Genomic DNA, 24,598 nt, shown 5'->3' on the forward strand with positions numbered 1-24,598 from the left:
TTGAGAGGGCAAAAAAAGGAAGCCACATCTGTATTTTCAGCTGAGATAACTTGGGAAAACTGTAAGTCAATCCAAACAAGAACAACCTGTAAATATGCCCCAATGTGACGGAGAGAAAATAGAGTCTACAGACAGGAGCGTGAGAATATGTACTGCAGGAGTGTCTCTTCACCGCCTCACATCGCTCAATCATTTCATCTCCCTCTTGCCAGATTCACTAAATAGTTCAGCACAGCCAGGACCAGAGGAAGGTCGGCCTTCCTGTGCGAGCTGTGCAGAGCTGCAGGCTGATCCAGTAGGAAGGTAACTCAACACCCACACATAGCCATGATGGAGCACGATGCTGATAGCTTTACAGAAGAAAGCATGAAAACAGATTCCTTTACACTTTAATCCCCCGGCCGTCACTATATTACAAGATGCAGGCGGTATTCACATCAGGTGCAGTGAGCACAGATTACATTTTAAACACTGGATGAATAGTACTTGGCTATAAATCATGTTTTAAGAAATAAACAGAATGAGGGAGGGGGGACGGATTAACTGGAAATGAGGTGACGTAGAGAGATACGCCATAGAGGCAGAGCCCCAATAAATTAATTCTAATGTGAGAAGTCTTTTTCCAAATTAGAATTACCACCTTGTGATTGTATGCCTCCGTCAACCTGTTAAGTTGCAGTTTACATCCATGTCTGTCTAATATGTCATCACTTCATCCCTGTTAGACATTTGTATGAAATTGTCAAAGTTTCTTGACAATTTCATACAAATGTTCTTCAAAAATTCTTGACTTATGGCCGAAAACGTGTTTCGTGAGGTCACAGTGGCCTTGACCTTTGAACACCAAATTGTAATCAGTTCATCCTTTGGTCCAAGTGGATGTTTGTGTTCCTGAGACATCACGCTCACAAGAATAGTACGTACAGAAAACCCGAAAACATAATGCCTCCGGCCACGGCTGTCGCCAGCGCGGAGGCCTAATCATTTATATTTCCTTACTTCAAATCTTCAAAGATTTTCCAAGGCGCATGCCTATATTGCCTCCATTTTCTCGCTATTGGCCATAACAACATGTGTATCATTAAAAGGGCTGAATGATTAGGATAGAAGATTAGGAGCATTTCTATTGCCTCTGCACAGTTCTCAACATGGCGACGGCTGAGCCTGTGGCTCGCATCTAACGGTGCTAACAGTGAAAACAACGGCAACACTGCTGACAGAGCTAACAGTGTTAACCTGAGGGGAAATAGGAAGGTGGGTGCTATGCTTTCGCAACGATGCTGTCGGTCGGGACAGCGTTAACTGCCATATGAGAGCAGTGCAGAGCGGCGGCCGTGAGCTAGCCAGTGGGGCTCACTCACATGCACTAAAAGCACATGCAGCCGGCCCAGCTGTGTCAACAAAGCACAGAAAAGGATTAGAACACACACAGAGGGAGAGTGACTTCATTCTCTGCTCAGGTAGACATAACTCCTCTATATCTTTACATAGACAATAGTTGTTTGCTGCTATATTAATGCTCTGGACATCGTACAGAGCACCTTTACGATTTTTGTTTCGCTGTGTAGTTCTTGATTACCTATTCAAAACCACTTTATTGATACTGTAACAACAACCTGAAAAAAGGTCAAACATAAGCACAGAAATACAAAAGCTTATTAGTTTAAGTAATCATATTTTAAAGGAATAGTTCAACAGAAATGTAATACAAATGTAAATATGACAATATGCGATTCAAGGGGAACCCCCGCATTGTGAAGACAAACACGTAATTTGGTTGGACACCATTGTGCCTGTAAAGAGGCCAAAACTAACACCTGTGTTTACCGATCATATCTGGCAACCTCCTCACCTGAGACACAGCACAGGAATACCAGGCGGGCACCAGGCAGATAAAATGTAGTTTGTCAAGAAACTATTTCTGGTTATGTACATGTTAATCCAACACGACACGGTGCGTTGTGTAAATAAGTGATCTCTAGAGGTGTCTGTAGTTGTATTTTTTTTAAAGTGTAGACAGAGCCAGAGTAGCTGTTTCCCCCCCTGCCTCCAGTCTTTATGCTAAGCTTAGCTACCCAAGTCACGTCTACAGCTCTGACTAACTGACTTCAACCCTCTCATCTCACTCTAGGACAGGGGTCAGCAACCTGCGGCTCCGGAGCCACATGTGGCTCTTTAGCCCCTCTCCTGTAGCTCCCTGTGGATTTTTAAAAACGATTAGTGGAAATGAATAACTGTTTTTTTGTTTACATTTTCATTTATCATTGTTGTAAGTCTATGGTACGACGGAGTATTAGGGCCACATGGAGGGAAAAAAATAAATCTGAGATTACAAGAATAAAGTCATAATATTATGAGAATAAAGTAATAGGTTCATGAGAGAAAAAGAATCATAGCATTATGAGATTAAAGTCATAATATTGTAAAGTAGTCGTTTTACGTGTTATTTTCTTCTTTTCATTTTTTCTCGTAAAGTTATGACTTTATTCTCGCATTATTATGACATTTTTCTCGTAATATTACAACTTTTTTCTCGTAAAGTTATGACTTTATTCTCGAAATCTCCGATTTTTTTTCCCTCAATGTGACACTAATACTCTTTCATACATTTGCACTTGGGTCTTCACTGCATTAGACTTATATACTATAAACTTAGACTATAAACTGTGTTACTTTCATCACAATGCTCAAATATTTTGCGGCTCCAGACAGATTTCTTTTTTTTCTTTTTGCCTAAAATGGCTCTTTTGATAGTAAAGGTTGTTGACCCCTGCTCTAGGAGAAAAAACATACTGTAAGTGTATTTCCCAAAATATTGAACTATTCCCTTAAAAACTACATCAACCAAACTCAGCTTGTGTTTGGGGAGTTGAGACAGCTGCTGTATGAAGCAGGTGTAAGCTAAGCATCTTTCTGTATAATTAAGCAGGTAGCCTATAGCCTCATGGGAGCACAAACAGAAGCCCTCATATTACCGACCCATACTAATATGTTAAGACTCGTATTCACAGGCTGTTACAGTCAAAAGGGGGAAAAGAGGTCAATGCTGGCAACCCACAAACAGGTCTCCAGCCAGGAGAGACTGGGCCCGTGTAGGTTTGTTTACTTTCTTCTGGGAAAGAACATTTAGTGGGCTTGTTTCTCAATCAGGCCTGCCAGAGAAGAATTCACCACTTGTCCAGATAGGCAGATAACAAGAGCCAAGGGCTCGTACACACACAACCAGAGTGAATGTGAAATATGATGTGGTCTCTAGAGGGATGGACGGTTTACTGGAGTGAAAGGGCCTGACATGAGAGGGAGGTTCACGGCTATATGCTGAGCAGCTGTTAGATGCATACCTGAAGCCTGATAGCTGAAAAGGACAAGCTGTTATGTAGGTTTCACCATATAAAGATGTGTCAGAATAAGACCTGACTAGTTACAGCAAATCTATCGGGCTACACCAGCCTGATGCTTAACACCTGTGGGGTTTAGTGCTCTCTTTTGTCTATTGGAGAACAGAGACATTGTTTATTTATCACGAGGATCCCAGAGTTCAGACTTCAGCAAAGGCGGTAGTGTCCACTAACTTCTAAAATACCAGGTAGCAGAGGCAGAATGATCATCTGTTCCTCGACAACTATCAGCCAGTAATAACACTTCGAATAGTTACTTTAAAGAGGACCTATTATGTTTTTGTGGCGATGTCACCAAGTGACATATTTGCATAATACCTGCCTATCGGCTAGTTTAGCACGCCCTCAAACAAAGCTAGTTAGAGCGGAGCTGGAGCGGAGTCCACAGAGTTTTTATTCGGTTGACCAATCACAACAGAGTGTACCAGCGGACCAATCAGAGCAGACTGGGCTCAAACAGAGGGTTTCAGACAGAGGGTGAAAAGAGGTGCTGCGGCACAGCCGGTATGAGAAAAATAAAGCGTTTTTTGAACATTAAAGCATGTATACGTGTTCTAGTAGAAACCCACAATACAAGTATGTACCTGAAAGTAGGCATAATAGGTCCTCTTTAAACAGCAAAACACAGTATAGTCGATAAGGCTGTGATACATTCTGTAATACTGAATGATACCCTGAATGTCACCAGTGTAATATTCAGTATAATATCAAACAAACGTTTGAGGAAAAAGATGTTGACGACAAGATTAAGTGCAGAGGACCGAAAAAAAAAAAGCTGGCCTCCATGTCATTCAGCACATACTAAGCATAAGCAGTTAGCACACACATAGCTGACATGGTCATGTGACCAAAGGTTATATTTGAGTTACAAAGGTCTTTGTCAGTGGCCCCCTATTTCCAGAGCCAAATGACTATGTTTAGATAGAGATATTTAAGTTGATGTATGGGGTAAAAGGTTCGTGTTTAAATAACAAATGGCTTAAACCTAGAAATGATTTTAACATGTTTGGTAAGGCTGTGTATTTATGCAATCAGAACAGTGGGATGTGCATTTGCATTTATCACAGTCCCTGTAACATCCAGCATCATAGTACTACTTTGAGAGAGCACAAACACTGAGAGGGCGCATCTCTTAGCAAATGAAATAAAGTATTGACTGAGTTCATCTTTGCACATAAAGTATTAATTAAAAATGTATACAGTGGTTTTGAGAATCGATACAGTATCACAAAACATAATACCACAATATTCAATTTTTTCTACTTTTTCTTCCACCCCTAATTGTTTAGGTATTAGGTTGGAGATCGCTGACTTTAGGTATGGGTTTAGTGTAGTAACAGTCTCACAAAAGCGAAAGGGTGAAAACGTGGGGAGTGTTGGTATCCAAGTGGTTAAGACACCTCCCACGAAACAGGTAGCTACAGGTAACTGGGTAACTGGGTGCTGTACACTTGTTAACACTATTTAGCAAACAATGAGCTAAAAGAGGACTTCACACCTCCACAGAGCTGAGGGAAACTGCAGGGCTAGGCGATATCTATTCATTACACGCAGCACCTTTAATGACACAGGTATGAGTCAAGGCAAGTTCCATTTAACAAGACCATTAACCTGCAATAATGTGGATTGAAGTGTTCACTGGAACTTTGATGGGAATGATTTGAGACATGAAAGATATCACGTGCAGGATTTGCAATGAGTCATGAGCTGTGTTTGTCTACTAAACGGTTTTACAGCCACACTTAAAAAAAACTGTTTGATTGCTAAACTTTGTGTGAATCCTCTGTATGTACACCTGCGTTTTGAACAAATTTAGTCGTACAATCAATAGAGGATAAAGTAAGATTGTGCGGCTCTGCTATAGGGTCAGCAGCAGACTGGCAAAAGGTAACCAGTCTCATTGGCCTAAAGGAATGCATCTGTTACACTGGCCTACCTCTGACCTGCAAGGTACAAGAAAGAACTAAGTCTTTAATCCGGAGCTGTGAGAAATCATCAAAACACATGGACTGGGGCCATATTTGTAAGTCATACGCCCAACATCAACCAGCGGCTTTGCTGTTAGTCCTCCAAATCTGATCTGCATAATGCCCAATAAAAAAAAATGGATTGGTAGGGAAGGACAATGGTGGCAATTCATCAACCATCTCTCATGTCCTTAAAGGACCTCAATGCTTTAGGAAATGGGATGAGAATTAGATCCTGACATAGGTCTTCAGATATTCTGAAAACAATAACCTACTAACCTTAATGGTATCTTAATGGTTTCTACCAGGCGGTTTGGTTTTACAATGTCTGTCTGACTCAACTCTCAGGAATACGCTAATCATCACATGACCTCATTCAGTATTAAGGACACAGCTGAAGGGAGGACATGGTATTTGTCCTTCAACACACTGATTTCCTTACAATCAGTGCTTCTTGCGGAACACAACCCTCAAACAGTTAAGAACATCCCATTAGCATCTAGTTACAGACTCCTTTTAAGGACTACAATACACATGTTGGTTTGATCAACAAGGGCCAGCGAGCATCTGATGAGTCAACCACAGCAGCAACGGACCTCGAGGCTAAAACCTGACAGTTGGGGTACATCATCCAGCCGCTCATGACGCAGCAGGAGCCGCCTTCAGAGGACTTCTTTCCTTCCTTCCTTCCTTCCTTCTGTCCTTTCATCTAGCCGTGTGTTTCCAAATCCATGGTACTTTGTAGGGTTGTGGGGGGTCAGGGCGAGACAGGAACTCACTCCCTCGCTCTGAGAGACAGTCAGCGAGGGGTCAGAGTGACTCAGCTTCACTTATCCCTCTACGCATCCACGCTACCTTCCACGTATGCAGCAGATGGCATAGATGGTTTTGATCATGCTCTAAAGTCAAATCAGTGGTTATTAATTTTATGCTGGGCAGTTTCAGGCTATTTAGGATAGTGCATGAGTCCCACTTTGTCACAAGGAAACTGCATTTTAATAATAATCAATAATTTGACACAAAAATGGTCCCCCAGAGTCCAACATCAGAACTGCGCCCATAGCAACGGTCTGTTATACCTAGCAACGGTCTGCTATAAAGAAACAGACAGTAGAACGCTGTGATTGACCAATCAGAATCGAGTATTCAATAAAGCTGTGTAAGATATATATCTATATATATATATAGATATATCTATATATATCTATATATATATATATACACACACATATCATTAAAGTATTGATTTTATTTATTTATATATATATATATATATATGTCCAATATAAATATATAAATATCTGTTTTTGGCTAATCCGTTGAATTTAATACCGGTAAAATCAAGATACTGTCCTGTAAATCCAATTGATATAGCATGCAAATTAAATAAATAAATAGTCTATATGAAATAACCACAAGGTATAGCTTATTTTTGTATATTCCTGTGTGAATTAAATACTTGACAAATGAAAAGTAATGAGTATTTCCTCATTTTATTAAGAACTTTAGTGCAAAATTAACACAACAGTTTCATATGAAATTATAGAGACAGTTAGTATGTGTTTGTTATTATCAAATCATATTGGATTGTAGTAGACAACGTAATTGTGTATCATGATATCTCAATATGTGGTTACTTTATGAAACAATTCCATTAAAAGACGATAAATTATCATATTGAATTACCGCCCAGCCCGGTGCCGAAAGCTATTCAAGTCACAGTTGCCTCATTACAAACTATGCTATAGCAAAATCTTCTGATGGTAGACATTTCTATGGTCTCAGGATATAAATATTGTCATATCACCTATACTGTGCTATACTATGGGGAGATCATTTCACTTTGAAAATTAAGTTTCAAATTGTGATTGAAGAGGTGAAAGCCAAGAGGATTTCTTTTAATATGTTTTGGTTTGCCTCTTGAGTGCATTCTATTGGTACAGAATGACATAAATAATTAAGTAATGTAATTTTCAAATAGAGATAAAGTCCACAGAAAAACAAATGTCAGACTGACACAGAACTGTCCAACAACCAGACAACCACAGCCTTCTCCAGTTCTTCCTTGTGCTGAGTCAGCCACCAAGCAAACATCCTCCTCCTTCTCCGCTCCACATCCTGATCTCTTAAGAGGGAAACTCTGAGTTATGATAACATATGCGGCTTAACAGAGGTAGCACATCCCAATTAACGTCTGCCTGAGCTGCAACACCCTCTGACCTCAGAGAAGATGTCCACAGTCTAGCAGTTAAGCTGCTACAGCCTAAAAAAAGGAGTCAAAAAGGGTCAATATCACTGATCAATAGAACTAATGCTCCATCACTCTCCTGAGACAGCATAAGAGTCTCTGTCCTGTCAGGTCAGGACCTTAATGCTCCACTAAGCCACAGACTGACTGTGTGTGTTGATGTATTGTCCAATATGGGTCAGCTGGAATAATACGGTAATTGTTACTGTCGTTGAAGTCAGCGTGCAGTCACTCAACAAGAACAAAAAAAGACGCATCAAATAAAAGCATGCATCAGTGAGAGAATTTGAGTGGCTTATGTGACTCATAACATGATGCCAAACTTGTACAGTACAACATGAAGGACCTCTGGGCACAAATCAGGAGCATCGAAACAACAAACATCCCTCAGCAACATCATCACATCATACTCCTCTTTGGTGAACACACCAGAGGGAGAAGACACTCAAAAACTGCCATCAATTGTCATGGTAACACGGTTTGCCTTCAACTGGAATCTTTGCTACAGTGCCTCTAACAGATGCAAACAGCTATTGTACTTCAGTTCAGTTGCTTCTCTAACGCAACATTGGAAATATTTGTGTTGTTCTATACTATTATGCAACACATGTTTGTAAAATATTGTGTTCAAATTAGGGCTGTCAAAGTTAACGCAAATTTGTTTTAACGCCACTAATTTCTGTAACGCATTTACGCAATCGATCTTTCGGAGGTTGTAGTGGGATGAGTTTTAAAGCTAGATTGAAGATACTGGTATCATATGAAAACCTAAAGAATCCATTGGTACCAACTAGGTCGTCTTGAAGGAGGTTGAACAATGCTCCAAACCTGTGCTAAATTTTGTTGAGGAAAAACTAGCATGGCCATTTTCAAAGGGGTTCCTTGACCTCTGACCTCAAGATATGTGACTGAAAATGGGTTCTATGGGTACCCACGAGTCTCCCCTTTACAGACATGCCCAATTTATGATAATCACATGCAGTTTGGGGGCAAGTCATAGTCAAGTCAGCACACTGACATACTGACAGCTGTTGTTGACTGTTGGGCTGCAGTTTGCCATGTTACGATTTCAGCACATGTTTTATGCTAAATGCAGTACTTCTGAGGGTTTTTTAACAATATTTGTCATTGTTTTGTGTTGTTAATTGATTTACAATAACACCTATTTACATACATTTGCATAAAGCAAGGATATTTGCCCACTCCTATGTTGATAAGAGTTTTAAATACTTGACAAATCTCCCTTTAAGGTACATTTTGAAAAAAAATGTGTGATTAACTTGTGATTAATTTGCTGATTTAATCATGGGCAATCATGCCATTAATCGTGATTAGAAATTTTGAATTGATTGACAGCCCTATAGTTAAAAGTAATGAATGGGGGTTGCAGAAATGTTCCATACAAAGAGAAAACACCTCCATAACAACAAATATTCTCCCCTGAGAGGGCAATCAAGTACGGTAAATATAATTGACATATATTTTCCGGTTTAGTTATTATGACAAATGTTGTCAAAAGTACTCAAACAAAACTTTGAAGTCTAGATGTTTGAATGAGGCATATCTGTATTATTATTCAAGATTCAAGCCCTTTATTGTCATTGTGTAGTACAACGAAATTAGATTGTGACAATCCCATAGGTGCTAAAAAAGATAATACAATAAAAAAAGAGATAGTGCAATATAGATCTAAAAATATATATATATATATATATTTATATATAAAATATAATACAATATAAAATATAAAAATACAGTATGTATATTGATGAGATGACAGTTTTGCCAGATGACTGAGATTATTGCACAAAGTGTCCGTCAGATAATTATATAATTATTGCACAGCATCAGATAATTATTGCCCATTCAATAATACCCATCTGATATTGATCAATAAAATAAAGACCAACGTCCAGGGGGGAAAAGGCTTTTAAACTACAGGATTGTGTGTAATAAGATGAGGATATTTCAACATGACTGATTGAAGGGTAAATATTGCCACCATGCATCCACCACATTGCACAGGCTATATCCCTTTTAACAGGCTGATAGCTACACTGTTGGCAAATGACCACTCATCATGCACCATTACAGCAATGTGCATGTTATAATGCAGATATAAAAGATGTCAGATTTATGACAGGACTATACAGGATTAGTTGCTGTATTAAACCAGCAGACCGTGACATTCCCAAACGTGCAGAGGTGCAGTCTGCAGCTCCCAGGGCAACAACGTTACAACATGCACCACCGTGTTTAACAGGCGATCCGGGAGGAAACCTCTCTTCTCTTACCTCTGAAATCCTGTGTGTTTATAGTCCACTCGTATATGTCGCGAATGAATCCATGTCCGTGTGTAAATCCACAGTAAAACCCACAGTAGAGGTGTATTATTGAAGTGCTGGTTGAGGCCAGAGCAAGAAGGAGCAACACAGCAGAGGAGAAGGCGCAACTTGAAACTGACAGAGAGGGATCGGTCCAAACCATCACCACGACAAGGAGAGGGGGACCGGGCAAGTCTATAAAATAACAACACGTTACCGAAACATCGCAATTTTAGTAATTTCACTGTAATTCATTCTGCAGGAAGAGTTCAGTAGAGGTACATTTGGGCGAAACCGTGTTAAGTTAGAATGTATCTGGATTTATTTGAATATTTAAGGTGTAAACCCCCCACTACTACTTGGAGTGAGCCCTCGTGTTTTAACTCAGTTTAATCCGATTGGTCTCTTCCAGCGTGACGCAGCAGTACTGCTGCCTTCACGTGGTGTCAGAAACATCAGCCCTGGTTTACACAACAGGGGAAAGGCAGGCGGGATTTTACATGATATAAAAATTGCAGAGATTTTATTACAGTTCTCATTTACTGTAAAGTATTCATTGATATCTGGTGTGCGATTGTGCACCTTCAATAAATACTGACTTGTCTTGACATGAGATGTTTAGAGAGGTTAATGTCAACAACTGATGGCCCTGAAGAGAGCTTAATAATAAGAATGAATTCCCATTAGTAGGTTAATGATAATTGTCTACAGTCAAGTTCAATAAGATTAAATCCTATGATCTATTATTGTGTGTTTGCTAAAATGTATACCCCTTATCTTTAGTCTTGTTGGGGAATTAAAAGCAATGCATGGGCCCCTGAGTCTGCATTGTTGCTGCTTTGTTAATTGAGTTATCAGAGTAATTCAATGAGCACAGTGTTTTACATGGCCTCTGTATAGGCAGCGTTGACAGAAGGGATAAGTCATTCAATTGGTTGCGTGACATAAAGTCTTGAATGTAATTTCCTCAATCTCCGTGAGGTTGCTGTGTCTGTCTGCAAGTGTCTTTTCCACTGTATGGAATCTTGAAAAATATTATTCCCATTGACTTCCAAAGCCCATTTGTTTGTTTTCTAACAAAGCATAGACGTGGATTGTGCCGTGGTTTTAGAAGCGGCTGGAGTTTGCCTTGGTGGAAAACCACTTAAGATTACAACTTGGGAAAATTATACGTTTCAAACAATCGCTTTCAAATGGCAAGACATCGCATGGAAAACAGTATAGCCAGTCTCTGGCTGCTTCCCACAGACAGAAATATGCATCACTGATACGCTGCTTTGTTCTGTCTCAATCACGACACAATCCGAGACTTATGCTCATGTTACAGAAACATATTGTACACATCAACAACGGAGCGATCCGGACAGCAAATCCCAAAGAAGTTATTAAAAGCTGTAATGATTATCTTGAGTGTCTTGGCTGATTCAGAGGAAAGGTCAATGACATGCGGGCCCTCCGTAAATCCCACTCAGCTATCAAAGTCACTGCTGCTGCAAATGGACCACTGCCAACAACTGGATCACAGGCAGGCAGTGGTGGAAGAAGTACTCGGATACTTTACTTAAGTAAAAGTAGAAATACAGTACTACAGTCTAAAAATACTGCATTACAAGTAAAAGTCTCAAATTCTAAATGTTATTTAAGTAAAAGTATTATCAGCAAAATGTACTTAAAGTATCAAAAGTAAAAGTACTCATTATGCAGAATGGCTCTTTTCACAGTGTTATATTTTTATAGAATATTATATTCTGGTTTTGTCACTAACACATACACCAAAGAGCATTTTACTGTTGCAGTTTCTAAATGTGGTGACAATTGTAGCTACTTTGTGTACTACTTGGTAGATTTGAAGTATAGCACTGCATCATATCATATAAGAATATAATGTGTTTAAAGTGTCAAATAAATATACTGGGAGTAAAAAGTACAATATTTCACTCTGAAATGTAGTGGAGTAGAAGTGTAAAAATACTAATAATATGGAAATACTCAAGTAAAGTGCAAAATTGTATTTAAGCACAGTCCATCCACTTTGATCAGAAACAGGCTTTTATCTATATTCTCTACTGAGAACAAAGCTGGAAGGAGGAACCCTTCTACTACTATCAGCTCTCTGCACATTACAGAGTCGGTCTCTCCCTCTTGAGCATCCAGCAAGGCGGACACCTTCCTGTCTCTTCCTGTCACTGAACAGATAGGCCTATGTGGCTGGTGTTTGAGAGCAAACAGAGCCACATGGCACTTGTATTTCCTCACAAAGATGTAAACTTCAACAAGAAGAAGCCACGTGGAAGGATCAGCGCCACATTCTTTTTGTTCATACAACAGACCGTATATCACTTGACGAGGGATTTATTAAGTCTTCTGTGCAAAACATCTGTTCTGCCCACATATTTGTATAAGAGGGAGGAGGAAAAACTACAGGGATATTTAATGGAATTAAAGCAGCAGTGGGTAGAATGGGAGCAAATATGATTAAAAAAAGTTATTTTTATAAAACGGTCACTATATCCTGACAGTAGTGCCTGAGACAGGTAATCTGAAAAAATCATGTTCCTCTGTGTCTTCCGGTGCTCCTAATGGCATCTGCAAGATTTCACAGACTGGAGGAGAACAACCAATCAGAGCCGAGCTGGAGCCTTGCTGTCTCTGAGCAGCTGTCAATCACTCGCAAACTCCGATCAAACGGTCAAACTAGGCAGCGCTGATCAAATATGAATCAATATTCTGTTACTGTAATGCCTATTTCTCACCTCAAATGTTTTCAGAAACATCTTGAAAGTTGTCACAATCAGTTGAGGAAATACCAAGCACCGCCCACCAGCACCGCCGGAGCAAACTTCTCATTTTACAGCTAAACAGTACACTACAAGATGTTTCTAAAAAACATTTGAGGCGAGAAATAGGCATTACAGTAACAGAATATTGATTCATATTTGATCAGCGCTGCCTAGTTTGACCATTTGATCAGAGTTCGCAAGTGATTGACAGCTGCCTCCGTTGAATGAACAGCCAATAGGAACGCTCTCTCTCTCTCTCTCTCTCTGAAATGACCTGTGATTGGTCAAAGTCTTCCGTCATGGGCTAGATTTTCTAAAACCTGAAAACAGAGCCATGAGGAGGTGCAGAAGTCTAGTTTTCTCTAAGAACACTTGAATTACAATATGCTGAAAGGTTGTGATGTAATTTTTACCCAATGATGCCAAAAACATTCTGCCTACTGAAGCTTTAAGAGAAGAGATATGTATTGAATTAGGCACAGTATAATGCCAGATACTACCCAGATTATTATGGATAGATCATACAGGAATGGTTCAGCAGTGAAATGTCATTTGCCTCAAATAAGTGCTGTGCTGCTCGTTCACAGGCAATGTCCGTCTTTGCTAGAAAATACTATGATCATTAGTGTAGCTCCAGACTTGCTTATTATGAGGGTTATGTAATGCGTTCTTTTAGGGTGGTAAAAAAAAAGAAATTCTCACTTCCTCCTGTAGCATCTGGTGAATTGGGCTCTGCATACCTGTGTAAGTGCATACTAGCTCTATAATTTCTTGCAACTCAAAATAAGTGTTTTCTCAATCTTATCATTAAAGAAATTAGTCATTGAGTTGAAAGATGAAAAAAATAAATCTGCAGCTCCATTTTATGTAATTGAAAACATTAACATTGCATCACATCATATGAGGTTCAAACCTATGCTGATTAAAAACAGCAGCATTTTGACTGCGAGAGGACTTGCAGCCAGGAAAGCTTCCTGTCTCCGCTGCCACAAGGACGTTCCACATATGAAGTCTCCAATCAGAACAAGCTGTCCTAGTTGGATTTGCACGGATTTGCTAATTAAACAAACCACAGGGGGACGTGGGATGTCAACCGGGTCTGCTTGTGTGAAAATGAGAGAGAGGGAAAGGAAGATAGACTTGGAAGAGTATAGCAACAACAAAATAAAAGGAGTGGGATCAGGAGTCAGGAGCAGGATGGCTCGCTGCCGGCTCACAATACATCTGAGGGAGTTCCGCCACATTATGAAGCACCTTGGTTCCCACCACGCCTGTTCACTAGAGGTTTGTCATCAGCCATTCAATGAGGATCACTGGATGCAGACAGAAGCATGCAGACAAAGGGTTGTCTACCTAAGGTGAGGCACACATTCCCAACATAACAAAGGAATTACACATGATGTCACACCAGAAATCTTAAAAAGGCATTTGTCCATATCCCATTATCAAATGCAGATGACAATGGGCTGCATCAAATCTCCATTCATTCAAGCTGGTGAAAGGGGCCAATAAAGGCAGAGTACTCACTGTGCAGAGGGAAGACAGGAACAAGGTATTCCTCTGGCCGGGATTCGTTCTCTTTCTGTTTTCCTCCCTCCCTTTCCCCGTCTCTTTTCTGCCGCCTTCTCCCCCCACTTTTCTCTTCTCACCACAGCAAGATGCTGCCTGGACCAGTGCTCGTTGTCATGGTAACCAAGACTGGGGGGGATTCTCACGTGACCGTGTCTCCCTGGGCGCTGATTGGTCTGACGCTTTAAAAGGAAGAAGGGAGGGAGGGATGAGGTGGGGGGGGTGGTGATGTCACACACCCACCGGTTCACAAATGGGAGGGATCCTCACTCAGGCTGCCTGCAAGCACACACAGACACAATGGGCGTCTTTTTAAGGTGGGGTTGAGCTGAAGTGGAGCTCAAGGATGATCCTACTTGACTTAAAGGTCTTCTGGCTCGCTGATCTATCTCTGATGTCGAGCTCAGCTTTGGCTCAGCTGTCCCAACACAGTTTGCTCTTCAATATGCGCTCCAAACTGCCAGAGGGGCAAGAATGCAGAAATAACACAAGTGTTACAAGACATATGAGAGTACCCATATGTGGCAGCTTGACCTGCTGGTCCACCACACTTCAACCTCTCCTATAGGGAGCTATTTATAGCACTGCAGGAACCAGACAGATGCATATTCACACATTAACATTCTGCATGCAAAGGCGAACATTCAAAACGTACAATCCAGACGCAGACTGCTGTTTCTGCTCCCTCTGATAACAAGTAAACGATCTAAATGTATTAAGATATTACATAATTACTTGCACACTTATGTGTAGCTTCAACAGTGATACAAATACAAAAGCTAACACAGCACCGTGGTCCATGTGCAGAACAGCCCATGTGCCATAATTGCATAATGATAAGTGCCCCGCTGTCATACATTTTGCAAGCGTTTCACAGACTTGAATTCTGAGGAAACACTTGGCACAAGAACTGCAGCAATGAAAGCAGGGAGAAAAAAAAGTTTCCCATGTTCATTGAGGCAATAAAAGATTTTAGAAAGAGAGTTGGGGTGTTATACTGTACATCCCATTTGAGGGAAAGTAGGTCTCTGTCAATTTCACGCTCACTCCCAGCGACGACATGAGTAATCATAGTCCAGGCTTGTCGTCCAGACTGTTGTGTAACGGTCTGGGGTCGGTCCAGCTCTGCCAGAGATGAGAAATGATCATGTTCTGGGAGAATCCGATGTTGTTTTTTCTGAGCTGATGTCATGTGTTGCCTTTGCGAGGTATTGAGCAACGCAGAAATTTGTCTCACTAATCCTACTCAGGATTAGTGAGACAAACTACTTCTCAAAGTTTTTGGCCATCTGGGTTGGTTTTCTTTTTTCTTTCTTTTTGTCCATTTTTATTTAACAGTGCAAATGTAGAGAGGCACTTATTTGTGTGTAACCTTAATTTCCGGATGGACAAAAATAGATACTGACATTTGGACTCTTTGCTCACTTTGGGCAAAAATCCAGACACCTGCCAGCTTTGGGCTTGTCATTACATTCAGTACACAGCAATTATACACACCACTAAAAGGTGCAGGGTGTAGGACCTGGCGGTAAAGTGACGTTGCAGATTGCAACCATGTGCCAAGCATGTAGGAGAACTACGGAGACCTCAAAATCAAGAATGCATGGCCCTATCCAGTGTTTGGTTTGTCCATTCTGGACTACTTTAGAAACATGGCGGCCGGCTCAGTGAAGAGGACCCACTTCCTTTGTAGATATAAACAGCTCATTCTAAGGTAACGAAAACGCATCGATTCTTATCTTCAGGTGATTATACACTAAAGAAAACATACTTATTAATATTATATTCCCCTAAATGTTACACACTGTTCCTTTAAGAAATATACACACCTTCCTCTGGCCTATGTCTAAAAAATGTCTTCAGTATTTTCACACATTTTTGAATAAAATAAAAACAAAATATAATGCAGGATTAAAATGAAAACAACACCAAAAATTCTCCCTCTTCTCCATGCAAAATAAGTTTTTATTTTTTTTTTTATTTTAAAAACCTACAAAGAAGATCTAATGCATCTTTCCACTGTAGATCTAAAACAAGTAATTGTTTTGCTGTCTTGAATATCCAGAAATCCATTTGCTCTCGATTCTTCTCTTATCCCATCTACTGTAGTAGAGAGGCTGTCTGAATCCATCAGAAATGCAGCTCAAACATCACGCTCCAAAGGAAGAGTTATGCTTTATGTAGCCATTTTTCTTCTAATGCTATAACTGGCCAGTGAGCTCCATGAATAAAACATGCACCACTGTCTCCAAAGCCATCTGTTCCTCTACACCCAGCAGACACTTATTCACTCTAATTAAAAAATATATATTTAATAAAATTCAATAATTCCAGTCTTTCTAAGGTCACAAGTTACTTTCTAAATGCTTCCCATGTAAATCATCTTTTTTTAAATGATGTAAAAATTACAGATTTCAAACAGAGTCAATGAAGCATTATACACATATTTTCCATGCAGTTAATACTGCAGTAGGTCTTGGTGGAACAGAACAATGTCTACATGTTTGTGCCTGCATGTGTGCATGGTGGTCTGAGTTATGACAGACTGTAGTTTCAAGCAGGTTAAAGCAAGTTTCCTGACAGGACTGACACAACATGACAGTACATAGGCCACAGTTAATGAATCCCAGATATAGAGAATATCGTGCCAGTTATTATCCCATATCGAGGTTGTCACTGGCTTTCCCCCCTTAATCCCATTGAGTCTTATGTCTCTGCCCTTTCAGTGTGAGCATGAATAGGTGGAAGGGATGATGAGAGCAGTGATACTAATAGGTGGTATCATCATGTTCATGGTCTGCCATCAGGATCCTGTTACGGGCCAGTGAGCACCGGGCTGCAGAGGAGGAGGAGGAGCGAGAGAGAGCATGGTACCCCTAGAGCATCTGACACTTTCCACTTACAAATATTCCTCCTAAAAGATTATCTCACCAGATAGTGAGATAATATTTGAGTTAAGACTTTTTATGAATCAGCAATTTATCTGCTTCATATAGGCTATATTAAAACAAGGTTCTAGGATGAATAGCTTGCCCTCCCATTCTAAGATGAAAAATGTAGATTACATAGGGTGGGTGCAATGTATAAGCACAGGGATACATTTTTGTTTACTGTGGCATGTAGAACCTGAGAAAAATAATGACAACATTACCCAGAAACTTTCATTTCACTGACATAACAATGTGAACAAAAGTGAAATATGCTGTAGACTTATCAATAATCATTATTGCTTTCACAATAATCACAATTCAAATACAATTCCGTCATACATAAATAGAGCAGTACGACAACTTCCACTTAACAACACCCAACTGTCCAAACGCCAAACAAGATTAAGAGTACAGCATAGACTATATATAAGAAGTGGACAAAATCACAGTGACATCACCCATTGGTTTGTGGACTGCCGTTTTTGAAGCCTCGAGGTCGCCATCTTGGTTTTTTGCAACCAGAAGTGACACGAGAGAGCGGAGCTAAGTACAACCGAACGCTGAATAAAACATTTTTAGGCAATGAAAAAGCTTATAATTAACTTTCACGAACTGAAAACACACTGTGAAAGGGTTAAAGATATAAGACGAAAATGCAGTCAACTCCCAGACCAGACAACGGCATGGTAGCGACCTGTCAATCACAAGGTAGTCACGCCCTAAAGCATCCCCTGCTTTATGGTCTATTTGACTCTAAATGGGACCATAATTTACTAAATGAACATCATGCTTTATTGAAGAAGACTTGAAACTAGAGATTGAGACCATAAACTCATGTTTACAATGTTTACTGAGGTAATAAATCAAGTGAGAAGTAGGCTCATTTTCTCATAGACTTCTATACAATCTGACTTCTTTAAGCAGCCAGAGGAGTCGCCCCCTGCTGGTTGTTAGAAAGAATGCAAGTTTAAGGCACTTTCGCATTTGCTGGTGCTTTGAGATAAATGCTAACGTCGGCAACATGTTCACAATGACAAAGCTAACATGCTGATGTTTAGCAGGTACATAATGTTATCTCCACAATCTTATAGCATGTTAGCATGCTAACGTGCTAATTAGCACGGATAAGAGGAAACTTTGACCCGCTGGTGGTGCTAGAGGAAAAGTCAGGGGATCACCAAAGTCATAAATGGGACTATAAATGTATTTACAAAATGTCATTGCAATCCATCAATTGCAGTCTGGAGCAAAGTGGTTTTCTTTCTGCTTAGTGTAAGAAACAGGCGCGCACACACATTCACACACACACACACACACACACACACACACACACACACACACAGTAGCACTAACTGAACCCAACAAATACTAACACATGTCCAAATATGATATCTGAATCCCCAGTGAGCACACATCAAAGACGAATCGCTTAGGCAGGCAGAATGTGTACAGCTTTCATATGGACGGTAATTGTTTAAACCCGCAGACGAACACAATATGAACCCTCTCGGTCCAAACAAGTGACATCTGAAATAGGACTTCCCAGAATCACATCAGTATTTTAGGTACACGTGGATCCAGCCAGAGCTGTAACTTGAACATTTAATTTCCTCCACAACGATGAGCGCTAACCCTGTGCAAACACTACGTAAATCAGCTCCAGTAGGCTGCCCCTGAGCATGATGGGTAGAGGGAGAAGTGAGGAGAAGGAGAAGTGTAAGTGCGTGTGTGTGTGTGTGTGTGTGTGTGTGTGTGTGTGTGTGTGTGTGTGTGTGTGGCGGTAGGGGGGTCCAACAGAGGAACCAAAGCTACTGAGTAAAAACACAAGGCAGAGGAGAGAAAGGGCAGACAAATGAGGTCAGATTTCAGGAGGTCTGGCTGGTGTTTGTGGTCAGTCTGAGCCAGTCTAAATTTAACCGTATGTGTTTAGGAGACCTCAAACCAGGGCCGTGTGAGGACTGAAACAGCAGTGGTCAGGGTGCGGCCACACTGGACACATTTCTCACACTGCTAGCTGTCTGCTGAGTCCGTGAACTGCTGGCACGGGAGGCTATAAATGCAACCTTCCCTAGAAGTTGAAAGGGTCAAAGGTCAAGGCTGTGACCCTTTGTCCCTGACCCCTGCCTGATCCCCAGCAACAGTGTGGCTGTGACTGTAATGACTCTGAGTGTTTAAGGGTTAAAGGTAAACTGCTCTAGATGTCTGTATTGGATTGGCTCTGAGTGGATCATGCTGAGCAGTGAAGGTGTCCAAATAAAATATTCCTTTTCCCTTTCCTTTTCACAGTACACCATTTCTTATGAACAGTGAAGACACTAGTTACTTATTCTTAGAATACAATAGAAAAAAATGAATATGTTAAAGGCTCAGTTCACCCACATTACAAAACAAATCTCACTTGGAAAATAGCCATGCAGATAGTTTTGTTTTTTTCATTTTACTCGCCAAATATTTGGGATATATGTGAATTTTGTTCTGCTTCCATACAAATACAATAGGGGTGAATTTTTTTAAGTACTCACAGCACTGAAAAATTATATTTAAACAAGACAAAGAGTCTTCATGCTAGTGCAGGGGTCAGCAACCTGTGGCTCCAGAGCCAAATGCGGCTCTTTAGCCCCTCTCCAGTAGCTCCCTGTGGATTTAAAAAAAAAAAAAAATAGTGGAAATGAATAACTGTTTTTTGTTTACGTTTTCATGTTTATTTATCATTGTTGTAGGTCTATGGTACGACGGTACGACGTAGTATTAGGGCCACATTGAGGAAAAAAAATAAATCATGGGTTTACGAGAAAAAAAGTTGTAATATTATGAAAATAAAGTCAGAAGTTTACGTGAAAAATGTCATAATATTTTGATAATAAAGTCATAATATTATAAAGTAATAATTTTATTTTCTTTTTTTCTCGTAAAGTTATGACTTTCTCGTTCTCGTTATGAGGTTAGCGTACATGCTGCAATAGCATCAGTTCTATCAGTTCTGGAGAGTATTTCTTCATTTAAAGAAGAGCAAAGAACGGCACTGAAGGCTTTTCTCGGTGGAAAAGATGTTTTCGCTCTTCTCCCGACTGGCTTCAGCAAGAGTTTGATTTACAGTTGGTTCGTCCAAGTATTTTTTTTAAAGTGCCTGCCCTTTTCCAAACGATTGTCGATGACACCTTCTCAGATGGTTCTGTGTAACAAACCATCTGGTGGGTCAGGTCAGGTTATGGCGAGATACCACTAGGAGTAAGTGAAATGTGTTTTTTGTTTATCTACGCCGACCCATTAATATATTCTATTCAGTTTGGTGTTTATACAGGATTCATTTTTGCTACAGAACTTTCCTGTAAAAGCTGTAGTTCTGCACCCTGCTATCACAGTCACCACAGTGTACTCATCAGGAGAATGGGTCTTTCCATAGTTCCACTGGAAGACAAACAGGATGTACAGACAGTAATTCAATTAGCAGGTTACAGTGAACACAGTAAGAGCAGGACAGCCATGAGTGGTCTTAGGTCGCAGGAACTAAGACAGTAGCCTATTAACACTCCATAAAAACATTCAGCACAAGACTGCTAAACAGCAGTTTAATACCACTCAGTGTCTTATTATTGTATAATATTATTATTAATATTAATATTGTACTTTATGCTCCACTACACTTTGTCGTTATGAAAATATAAGCCAGGTTTCATTAACACGGCGTTCCAAGGACTCACCTTAGCTAACCAGATCACTGCTCTCACCCTTGGGCTGGCACAAACAGGGCTTTAAACATGATCAGTTACCATGGCAACCAGCTTTTCTTCCTGCCCTGCAAGGCCAATATGAGAATCCCGAGCCCTGTATAGCTAAGATTTTGCCAAGCATGTCACATTTTTAGGTGGGTGAACAACACAGCTTGGTGTGAAAATATACTGTTTGGGCTTCTATGTCTCTATATACATACAAATACAGACCATAAACACATTTTCTGGTCCTACAGGTCCTAACGCCCTGCACCCAACAGCCCATAATGTCTTCTCACACATGCACAGGAAAAAGCAGTTATAGTGAAGGTGTTAGCTCTGCTCATTTAGGTCCCTCATTAAATATTAAACCCATACTGTTCCATTCATTCTAATGGCTGGTAAAGTATGCTGGATTCCTATTTTCCTCTTACTGTTTCCCCCTTCTACGGACAGTAATCTTAATATAACTTAATCTTAATTTAATAGGATCAACCCTACTGAAGTTAATACTCTGGCAGAGTAAAAACATGCCACTCACAACAGAGCGTGGAAATGGGTAATTGCATCTAAATCCAAGGAATTAGATGGTTTAATAGGTTGAATTACATCGTACCACAAGGTTATACTCTACCCAGGCATGAATGTTTACTTGATGGTTCAGTTCATTTCCTATACAGCACAAAAAAAAAGTCTCATGATAGTTGCGAGAAAATCAAAATACTGTGCAACAGAGAACCAGACTGCATGAAGCGTACGCTGCATACTAACATTACAAAACTTCATCAGTTATGATAGTGCACTTGTATTAGACACGTCACGGGTCCAGTTATGCAATAATAACACTCAAGGCCACATGCTTTCCTTAAGGGAAATATGTATCATATTATATTCATGAGTAAAACATTTTCTGCACTTCATTATTTGTCTGGCTCAAAATATAAACATACTGAAGGGATTTATTTCCAATATTCGGTGAAAGAAGCTGAAGAGCAAGTTTGTGTCATGCTGATTGGAAATATAAAAACATCCTCACAGGTCGCCAGCCCAGAGAAGAAACAACTGTCTAATGACACCCCTGTAAATCCAACGTATTAGGGCTGTGTATTGGCAAGAATCTCTTTTTTTTTCTTTTTCTAGTGAGAAAGGAAAGGGGAGAGAGAGGGGATGACATGCAGCAAAGGGCCACAAGACGGATTCGAACCCCCGGCCACTGTGGTATAAGGACTTAGCCTTGGTACATGGGGATGTTTTTAAATCTAATTTTAGGAAAACTGTCATAGCATAAAGAACACACCACCATATGCATAAAATCTGAGTAAAAAAAGTTTACATTTTTATGCAGAACAGTGGGATCTGCATTTGCATTTATCACAGTCCCTGTAACATCCAATATCAGCACTACTTTGAGAGGGCACATACACTGAGAGGGCGCATCTCTCTGCCAATGAAATAAAGTATTGACTGAGCTGATCTTTGCTTTATAAACTATTAATTAAAAATCCATAGGATTTTTGAGAATCAATACGGTATCACAAAACATAATATCGCGATACTCTATATTTTCGATATTTCCTTACACCCCTACAATGTACAGCATATACACTATACTGTACATACATATTTTCAAGGTATGTGGTACATATGTAAATTCTTTTATATTTGTGCATATGTGCTGTATGTTCCATTTGATATATTACTGTCATCACTGAGAATTTACTCAGTGTGGGTCAATATAGCACCGACACATTACTGGGTTCCTTTTTACCCATGGGTACTGGTCAAAACAACCTATTGGTACTGGCTGATGTTAACCCAGTATTGCGTCTGTGCTATATCGACCCACACTGGGTCGATTTTAACTCAGTGATTTTTACTTGTGTGATAATTTTCTTACCATTAAGTCAAGTATTCCTTCACTTTATTTTTTACATTGAGTCATATACTTTTGCTTTTTGGCCAATACTATTTATATAAATACAGTATCTTTCAATGTGAATCCTCCACATCACAAAGTTAAAGAGGACCTATTATGCTTTTGTGCTTTTCCCTTTTCGTTTAGTGTGTTATATAGTTTTTTGTGCACGTAAAAGGACTGTAAAGTTACTGCAAAGACCAAAGTCCACGCCAAAGGGAGTTACTCTCCCCCACAGAAACACTGCTCCTGAACTGCCTGAAACGCCTTGCTTGAAGTCCCGCCTTTTCTTCCGTAACGTGGTGATGTCACCAAGTAACACATTTGCATAATACCTATTTAGCTGCTAGTTTGGCACGCCCTCAAACACAGCTAGTTACAGTGTAGCTGGAGCGGAGTCCGAAGAGTTTGGTTAGGTTGACCAATAGCAACAGTGGGCCAGCTGACCAATCGGAGCAGGTCAAACAGAGCGTTTCAGACAGAGGGTGAAAAGAGGTGCTGCAGCACAGCCGGTATGAGTAAAATAACGTGTTTTTCTAACATTAAAGCATGAAAACATGTTCTAGTAGAAACCCAAAATACAAGTATGTCCCTGAAAATAAGCATAATAGGTCCTCTTTAAGTGCCATCAGTGTTACCTGCAAAGCATGGCAAAGACGGTGTAGTTAAGCAGTCCCCTTATCATAACAAATACTGACTCCAAACAGAGTGGGCTTATGACCAGACCAGAATTTTAATTGTCTGCTCTGCACTGCCAAGGTGCCCTCCGTCTTTCTCTCTCTCTCTCTCTCCTTTGCCCCCTTTTCTATGCACTCCATCCCTCCCCTCTCTTCTCACAGCAACTAGGAAGCTGCTGTATACTTACTAGCCTGAGCAGACTACTAACTGTAATCAGTCAGTCAGTAAACACAGTCCCGAGCAAAGCTTTCTCATTACAGCCAGAGACAATGCAGAGCTCCGCCGCGGTCTACAAAATGACCTCAGACCTCAGTACAAATCGCTACACATATACAGCACAGGCACTGAGAGGTCTGCAGGAGGACTGTGTCCATCTGTAATCAAAAACTCGAGCTTACCACATAAGACAACATAAGCTGGGCTGAAGTTTTCTCATTCTGCATTATAGGAGCTGAAATGTGCTTGACCCCCAACATGACCTTGACTTTTAATGTGAAAACAGATCCAGCCTGTGCTGTTTATCTAAGTTTTTTTTTTTATTTTCAGCTCCCACTTTGCATTTTAATTGCAACTCATATGGACAGATGTTGACTCAGTAATTCCAGGCTGAGGTCAGTGGAGTCTTGAACTTGATACAAAGTGGCCGTGATTGGTCACGTTCTGCAGCTTTCACAATGAGTCTGTGCACAAACACAGCCCAAGGGCAGAAACCAAATCTGTCTTTACACTGAGAGCGTAGACAAACACATGAGGACATATGCATTCATGCACAACCAATACCTCAGCACATGCTGTACACACACGGACACATTCCCACACTTGGTGTCCACTATTATCAATGATCGCTGTTGTTGCAGGACGCCGACTATCACAACGGTAGCAGCTCTTGTCTTGTAGCTTTCGAGAGACAGAAACAGTATTTTAACTTCTTTAGCTCAGTTCTTTTTCGAGTCTTCAATAGCTGTGGTCACAAGCTCATCAGCTGTATAATGTTCAGAGCCTAGAGAACAACACTGGGATTGTGCCAGTATTAGCTCCTATAATGATGATTTTGTTTCTCAGCTCCCTCTGTGCTGCAT

At 40.3% G+C, this 24,598-nt stretch overlaps 1 protein-coding gene across 3 annotated transcripts in view; it reads right to left on the reverse strand.

Moving 5' to 3' along the window:
- The window catches only part of mical3a (microtubule associated monooxygenase, calponin and LIM domain containing 3a), a 77,895-nt gene extending 67,801 nt beyond the window's left edge, over positions 1–10,094 (reverse strand). Inside the window, exon 1 of one of the 3 annotated variants that reach the window (XM_037767093.1) lies at positions 9,908–10,094. The gene's annotated coding sequence lies outside the window, so the exon portion shown is untranslated. The remainder of the gene's footprint in view (positions 1–9,907) is intronic. The other 2 variants (XM_037767092.1, XM_037767094.1) reach the window with 2 other exon arrangements.
- Between the last annotated feature and the right edge of the window lie 14,504 nt (positions 10,095–24,598).

The sequence above is a fragment of the Sebastes umbrosus genome, chromosome 4, assembly GCF_015220745.1.
Source record: "Sebastes umbrosus isolate fSebUmb1 chromosome 4, fSebUmb1.pri, whole genome shotgun sequence".
NCBI classification, from domain to species: Eukaryota; Metazoa; Chordata; class Actinopteri; order Perciformes; family Sebastidae; genus Sebastes; species Sebastes umbrosus.